This window comes from Solanum pennellii, chromosome 2 (genome assembly GCF_001406875.1).
Source record: "Solanum pennellii chromosome 2, SPENNV200".
Lineage (NCBI taxonomy): Eukaryota > Viridiplantae > Streptophyta > Magnoliopsida > Solanales > Solanaceae > Solanum > Solanum pennellii.
Window position 1 is genome coordinate 50,597,553 of NC_028638.1, and position 8,422 is coordinate 50,605,974.

Sequence of the window (8,422 nt, forward strand, 5' to 3'; positions counted from 1 at the left end):
AAGCTTTTCAGGACCGATCGTTATGTTTCTCACTTATTACACTCTTGTTTTAAAATTATCACTAAGAACTTATAATCCAAATCTTACCGTCTAGCTGACATAATCTCTATTGACAATTATAAGAAAATACAAATAATTTGAAATATTGATAAGATGGTTAAGAATTTTTACATAAATTGAATAATTTTCAATAATGTTTTCCACTTATACTACACACGCGTTCTAATATCATCACTATGAAGCTATATAATTAAAATATATCGAATCCATATTGACAGTTATAGAAAAAAAATATGAAGAATCCCAATGACTGGTAGGATGGTTAGGATTTTTTACCAGAAAGAAAGGATTTTTATTCAGAAGAGGTAGTGCCTCTGACGCGCATTAAAGCGCACTTTAGCATAAAAAACCAGATAGCGTAAGTTAGCGACCTGTTCCGAATAGGGCGGTGTCTATCCTTCTATAAATAGAGGTGCATTGTCTAAATATTGTTTCCTTAGCCTCCTTTCTGAAACTGAGAGGAGACGAAAGAAGCGAAAATCAGATCTGTACTGAACAAGTGAAATTGACTGAAGAATGGAGTCTTAAAATAGAAACTTACATATAGATTAATCAGAACCCTCTATTATTTATCTTGTTCGAAAAAAAAACAATTATTCTACTGTTTAAATTTCTTCTGTAGAGGTGTAACCTAGGTTGCGCCACCATGGATTTGCGCTTCCCCTTCTCGCCGGCGGAGGTTGCCAAGGTCCGGACGGTCCAGTTCGGCATTGTCAGCCCCGACGAAATTGTAATTTTCACTAATCTTGATTCATTTTCTCGAATTCTCTAGGGTTTAAATTGATTTGGTTTTTATAACTTGGTTTTTTGACGTAATTGCAGAGACAAATGTCTGTGGTGCACATTGAGCATGGTGAGACTACGGAGAGAGGGAAACCAAAGCCTGGAGGGTTGAGCGATCCTCGGCTTGGGACGATTGATCGGAAGATGAAGTGTGAGACATGTATGGCTAACATGGCTGAATGTCCGGGGCATTTTGGTCACCTTGAGCTTGCGAAACCTATGTTTCATATAGGGTTTATGAAACCTGTTCTTAGAATCCTTCGGTGTGTCTGCTTCAATTGCTCCAAAATTCTGGCGGATGCGGTACTTTGATTGACTTGACTTGAATTGTTAGGTTAAAGTTTGTGTACAGTGAAATTGTCTTCTTTGTTCTTTTTTTTTTTTGTTTAAGAAGGATTGAATTACTGATCATATATTTTTCACTACCTGGTTTGATGTTTGTGATATCAATTAAATTATAAGTGGGTAAACCATTAATATTTAGAGGTTTCAGGTTTGCCAGTGGAGGTCTAGAAACAAGTTTTGAACAAGTACAGGCTGAACAAGTTTTGATAGATCATTATTTTTCTATTACATCAACATGACCCTTTTTAGGAGATAGCTTCTATTTACTTACTAGTTAATCAGGATTTGGTAGTTCAGTGAATTGTATTTTTCTGGAATGTTGCAAATTTCGTCATGCTTTTTTATTTTTCTTCATGTTAGAACGGAGAAATGATAAAATACTCTAATTGCATACCAATGTGAATAGATAGAAGATTCATTTTAAAAGAAGGAACATAAAGAACTCTATGAATGATCAAATCAGGGAAAAGAGTAGCAACACTTCCTATATGAGTAGCTTTTACCTTCGAAGAATCAGGAAAATTGACATAGATAGGATTGGATAAAGGAGTAAGGTAAGTGAAAAGCTCAGGATTAGAAGGTAAATGTTCTGAAGCTCCTGAGTCTAATATCCATTCACTAGACTTGATTGAAATAAAGAGCAGTCAAACTCACTCCATTTTGATTGTTTATTCAACGGTGAGAATCGGATTATAATTTATGTATAGAGGTGATTCTAAAATTAGACAGCACTTAATGGTCTTGCTACATTTCCTTACGGTTTCACTGATGAATGAAGAGGAAAAAACTTGGGTCTAATCTTGACGTCTCATAAGGAAGGAAGTGGTCGTGTCTCTATGCATTATTTTTGATACTGGAATTTAGACCCCAGACGAGACCGGCGTCGTTGACCTCTCAGAGGTCCCAAACAAGCCTACTTACGTCATTCTTACTTTACATAGCTTAATTTTAGCGAAAAATTTGAAATTTTTTGTTTCTTAACATGCTTACTAAACATTCTTAATATTTTGTAATCGTTCATCATCAACCATCTAACATTTAATTTTTTTCTGAAAGAAATAATTCATTAAATATTAATTGTATATCGGCCAAAATAGCACCAATACAAAGTTTGAACCAAAACAGGAAGGAAACGCTAGTGGAACATGCTCCACTAGCTCAACTCTAAAACTACGCTAGAATGTAAAACAGTAGCATCCTCGAAAGCATGAGGACCTACCAAACTCTGAATGAATGCTGACGTCCGGATAGCTGCAACAACGAACCTGTAGCTCTACCATCCACCTGTGCCTGCACCTAAAAGTAGATGTTTGTGTGGAATTAGTACACACTTGTACTAAGTATGGGTATATGCAAGTACACACCAGGAACATGCATGAGAAAGAATAACTCTTTCCTAACGACATGATTTTTGGAAGTCAAGTCAGTGGACTTGCCAAATTGAGATTGGGAAAGTTATGCCATGAGAATGAAATGCATCATTATAATTATCGTATGGCACACATGACACAACACATAATATCTTCATATAACACATAACTTATAACACACAGCTTCTTTCATATTATTCATTCATATGTCATGAGACCTTGTTATCATGGACTTGACCTTAAGACTTTCCAAAATGAGGGCTCAACACATGGGACCTCAACTAGAGAGTCTTCTTTAGCAAACATAGAGTCTGCTTCATACATTCATAAGTACCTCATTTCAGTTCATTCATAGGCCAGTGTGAACACTAGCTATACCTAGGATGTAGTTTAAGACTTTCATCGGGTTTGCTGTGCAATGATCAGGAATAACCTGAATCTAGCTCACCTCTTGATTATCCTATCCTAGCACCTTCGGTATCATTCATTTCTTTATATGATTCATTTAAGGCTGGCCTCAATCATTCATTGGGAACTTTAACTTTAACCGACATAGATTATGTGAGCATCATGAAATCCAGTGTCTCCCCCACACCGAAAAGAGGTGGAATCACCGGCCAAAGTGACTCAGTAACATGCTAGCGTATATGGGAATTTAACCTCGCCAGATCCTTAGAGTGGCAGTATAGGTTCAAAGACTAGGAGATGTATGGAGACCCATACCCGGCAAGCCGGACAGTCTCATCTCATGAGAGTTACGTGAACCTCCGCCCTTCCCGAAAGAAGGCATCACCGCTCATAGCTAGCCTATTGGTGCTCAGTATAAAGTTCCATTACATTCAACTCATACATCATGGAAGTTGGCTTCTAGTATGAGGACATCATAGCTCATTAGATGATTTCTCATCTCATCATTAGTATTAAGTGTTTTAAACTCAATATTTTCATTAGAGTGTTCATAGAGACTGGTCTCTTCATTATCTTACACTCTCATTGGTGAGTACGTATTGGTAACATTTACTTAGGCTCATTTGAGATTGCTCTCATCATATACATTAGCCTCACATCATGATTGTCACCACATTCTTCATTATTAGCACCTTTGTTTTTCATAGTTACTCACCTCTAATTACGTGAATGTTCATTTCTTCATTTCATAGTTCATCTCATCATATGCCAATGCACTTGACCATTTAGTGTATCTTAAATTCGTACTTAACCCTCCTAAGATTCATCATTTCATAACGTACATCTTAGGTTCACTTATTTTTGAACGTATGTTAGACTTATGTGTCTATACATACAAGTCATGGGGCTTCATTCATAGTTCGCTAATTGATTCTTACTTTCCTAAAATTATGTATTTACAAGACTTATGTATCTTGTATATATCCCAAGATCTTGATTTTTGATCTAAGTAGATGATATTATTCTTGAATATTTTACTCACGTATGACTTATGTATCAATACGGAGGTTTGGGCACGAGAACTCAATAACATTAGTACTCTTGAATCACTTGGATATCATTATATTTTTCATTGATTTTATTTCTAATATTCATGACATTAGAACTCTAAATTAAAGCTCATTATTTTCATGAAATAATTAATTTTCTATTTTAATTAGAATTCTAAATTAAATCTCAACATTTACATGAAGGAATTAATTTTCTATTTTAATTAGAATTCTAAATTAAATCTCAACATTTACATGAAAAATAAATTTTCTATTTTAATTAGAAATCTAAATTAAATCCCAACATTTACATGAAAGAATTAATTTTCTATTTTAATTAGAATTCTAAATTAAATCTCACTATTTACATGAAAGAATGAATTTTCTATTTTAATTAGAATTCTAATTTAAATCTAAATATTTACATGAAGGTATAAATTTCTATTTTAATTTTACTATTAGTTAACCGAAAGGTTGGGGGTTCGAGCCCTAACAACCCCTTTTGGGTTTTTAGAATTAAATTTGCTACAATAGGGAGGTTGTGGGTTCGAACCCTCGCAGCCCCCCTTATTTTCTTTAAATTTTCGCTGAAGAGGATGAGGCTGTGAGGTGGTGGTTTCGAACCCCCACAGCCTCACTTTATTTCCTTAATATTTCGGACCCCCCTTCAGCGCTGAGGTCGTGGGTTCGATCCCCACGCCTCGCAAATTTTTTTTCCTCTTCCTCGCGCGTACTGGAAGGTCGTGGGTTCGAATCCCACGCCTCCCCTTTAATTTTGTCTTTTCTTTTCGCGAGGGAGGAGCTGGTCGTGAGTTCGAACCCCCAGCCCCCCTTTTTTTTNTTTTTTCAGTTTCTTTTACAGGTGAGGTCTTGGGTTCGATTTCCATTTACCTCACTTAATTTATTTTGTTTTAAAAACTCAGAATTTGACACTTTTGAAGGGTACGAAAATCTGGAAATTTTTGTCCTTCTCCAACCATCTTTAGGTGCATTTTTTCATAAGTTTAAGTAGTTATAAGATGGTTATTCAATTCACTATACTTAATGATAATGAACATCACATTGTACACCCATTACACACATAAAATATACAATTTATACACCCCAAAATAGTGACTAAAACACTGCCCTATACACGCCTATACATCAACTTTTTCGGTCATATTTTGATGATCATTATCGTGATTTCCGCACATAAACACATTCATATTTAATGTGAACACATCATTCATGCAAAATCTAGCAGCACAACATACCCATCCTACAAATTCGTTAAGGAGCTAAAGGACATACGAAGGGGAACAACCTTAGTTTCAAGAGTTTAAGAAACGTTCGAAAGAAAGTACTCTTGGAGAAAGAATTCCATGAGAGAAACCCATACCTTTATTGATGTTCAAACGAAGAATTTGCTGCCCAAAACTCTCTCCAAAAATCAGTCCAAGTTACCTCAACGTCCACACCACTCAACGAACAACTTCTCTTCGCCTTAATGTTTTTGGTTGCTTTGTTTTTCTTAAAATTTCATGTGAGTTCTTCAAGTGTGAAGAACTCTTGATGTATTCTCTGGTTTTTGTTGTGCTTGGCAGAATAACGTGAGAGAGAGAGTTAAGAAGCGTGAGAGAGAGAGCGCTATTAGGATTAGGAGACTAAATTCAAGATTTAGTCAAAATAGGATTTAACTAACTTAATAAAAATCTGATTTATTTTAAATTAATACGTGAAAGGACCATTATGCCCTTAAAATTTCAGATTTTTAATTAATAATTAAATCACCTTTAAGTACCTATTTATTTGATTTTTTTTTGAATCGTTACAGTTGCAAATTTCGTCATGCCTTTTTATTTTTTCCCCTGTTAGAAGGGAGAGAGATGAGATGTTTTTATCTAAAGAGTAGTCAAACTCACTCCCTTTTGATTGTTTATTGAACAGTGAAAATCGGATTATAATTCATGTATAGAGTTGATTCTAAAATTAGACAGCACTTAATGGTCTTACTACAGTTCCTTACGGTCTCACTGATGAATCAAGAGGGAAAAACTTGGTCTAATCTTGACGTCTCATAAGGAAGGAAGTGGTCGTGTCTCTATGCATTATTTCTGATACTCAATGCAGCTTTGGGTTGTATAATTGGATCTTTGGGTCTTTCGATTTTGTGCAGGACAATCCCAAGTTCAAACAAGCCATGAGAATCAGGAATCCTAAAAACAGGCTTAGAAAGATGTTGGATGCTTGCAAGAACAAAACAAAATGTGAAGGAGGGGATGAAATTGATGTACAAGGTCAAGATACTGAAGAACCTGTCAAGAAGAGTAGAGGTGGCTGTGGTGCACAGCAGCCAAAAATTTCAATAGATGGTATGAAAATGGTTGCTGAATATAAGATGCAAAAGAAAATAAGTGATGATCCGGAGCAGATGCCAGAACCAGTCGATAGGAAGCAACAACTCTCTGCTGAAAGGGGTATGTGCCTGTTTACTTCGGGTGTTCTTATTTGCTTGACGACCTCTCATTGTGTGTATAATCATGACCTCATATTGTAGGTGTTGAGCATTCTGAAGCGGGTATTGACGAAGACTGCATCTTGCTTGGCCTAAATCCAGAGTTCGCTCGCCCAGATTGGATGATTCTTCAAGCACTTCCCGTACCACCACCACCTGTTCGGCCTTCTGTGATGATGGATACTTCATCAAGGAGTGAGGTATTCATTTTCCTGTTGAGGTTCTAGAGCTTAGTGTACTGTTGCTAAAACTTTTGCTTTATCTCTGCTTTCTTCTGTTCTTTAATTCTAGAAAATTGTGCCAGTTGGATTACCTTCTTCTGTTAAATTTTCTTGTAGGATGATTTAACACATCAACTGGCCATGATTATTCGTCACAACGAGAATTTGAAGAGGCAGGAAAGGAATGGGGCACCGGTGCACATTATTTCGGAGTTTGCACAGTTACTGCAATTTCATATAGCTACGTATTTTGATAAGATCTGCCTGGACAACCAAGAGTATGCTGATTCTCTCTTGAACATCCTTTTCTTTAACTATTGGATCCTTTGAAACTTCAAAAGTTCTAATTACTGGCTTTTACTTATTCTAATTTGCAGGCTATGCAAAGATCAGGTAGATCTATTAAATCAATATGTAGTAGATTAAAATTAAAGGAAGGTCGGATCAGAGGCAATCTGATGGGCAAAAGAGTAGACTTTTCTGCTCGGACAGTGATTACCCCCTATCCAACTATTAACATTGATCAATTGGGAGTCCCATGGAGTATTGCTCTGAATCGCACTTATCCAGAAACAGTGACACCATATAACATTGAAAGGTGTTTTTTTGTTGTTGTAGAAATGAAACCCCACACTCATCAACCCATTTGAAACAAGAAGGAAGTATGAACTGTTTATGTTTGTGCTGATTGAAGCTGGGTTCTTCACACAGGTTAAAGGAACTTGTTGAATATGGACCTCATCCACCTCCTGGTAAAACCGGGGCCAAGTATATAATTAGGGACGACGACCAAAGGCTTGATCTTCAATACTTGAAGAAAAGCAGCGATCAGCACCTTGAACTAGGATATAAGGTTTGTTTCTTTCAGTTTCACTTAATTGAGGGGCTTTTGATGTCTGCGGTAGCTCCCTAACATCCAATGCTGCCAATGCAGGTTGAGAGGCACTTAAATGATGGAGATTTTGTTCTCTTCAATCGGCAACCCAGTCTACATAAAATGTCTATTATGGGACATAGGATTAAGATCATGCCATACTCAACTTTCCGCTTGAATTTATCTTTCACTTCTTTCTTACAATGCTGATTTTGATGGTGACGAAATGAACATGCATGTTCCACGGTCATTTGAAACCAGAGCAGAGGTGCTGGAGCTTATGATGGTCCCTAAGTGTATTGTTTCACCCCAGGCAACCTGTAATTGGTATCGTCCAGGATACCCTTTTAGGTTGCCGCAAAGTTATTAAAATAGATACCTTTATAGAAAAGGTGAATCTGCATGTGCCATTTCATAATTCTTTATCATATCTTTCATGATTTTGCATGATCCAGTAAAGAATGCTTACTTTCGGTTTGCAGAATGTCTTTATGAACATCTTAATGTGGTGGGAGGATTTTGATGGGAAAGTACCCGCTCCAGTGATTCTTAAACCAAGGCCACTTTGGACTGGAAAGCAAGTGTTTAACCTCATCATACCAAAACAAATAAACCTTTTAAGATATTCCGCATGGCATAATGATTCAGAAAAAGGATACATAACTCCTGGAGATACTCAAGTTAGAATAGAGAAAGGGGAGTTGCTATCTGGTACTCTTTGCAAAAAGACCCTTGGGACGTCCACCCGACGTCTGCTTCATGTTATATGGTATACATTTTCAGAATTTTGTATTTCTATCCCCCCCCCCCCCCCC

At 36.6% G+C, this 8,422-nt stretch overlaps 1 pseudogene; it reads left to right on the forward strand.

The window, feature by feature from the left end:
- The first annotated feature begins 489 nt into the window (after positions 1-489).
- The window catches only part of LOC107011646, an 11,636-nt pseudogene continuing 3,703 nt past the window's right edge, over positions 490-8,422 (forward strand).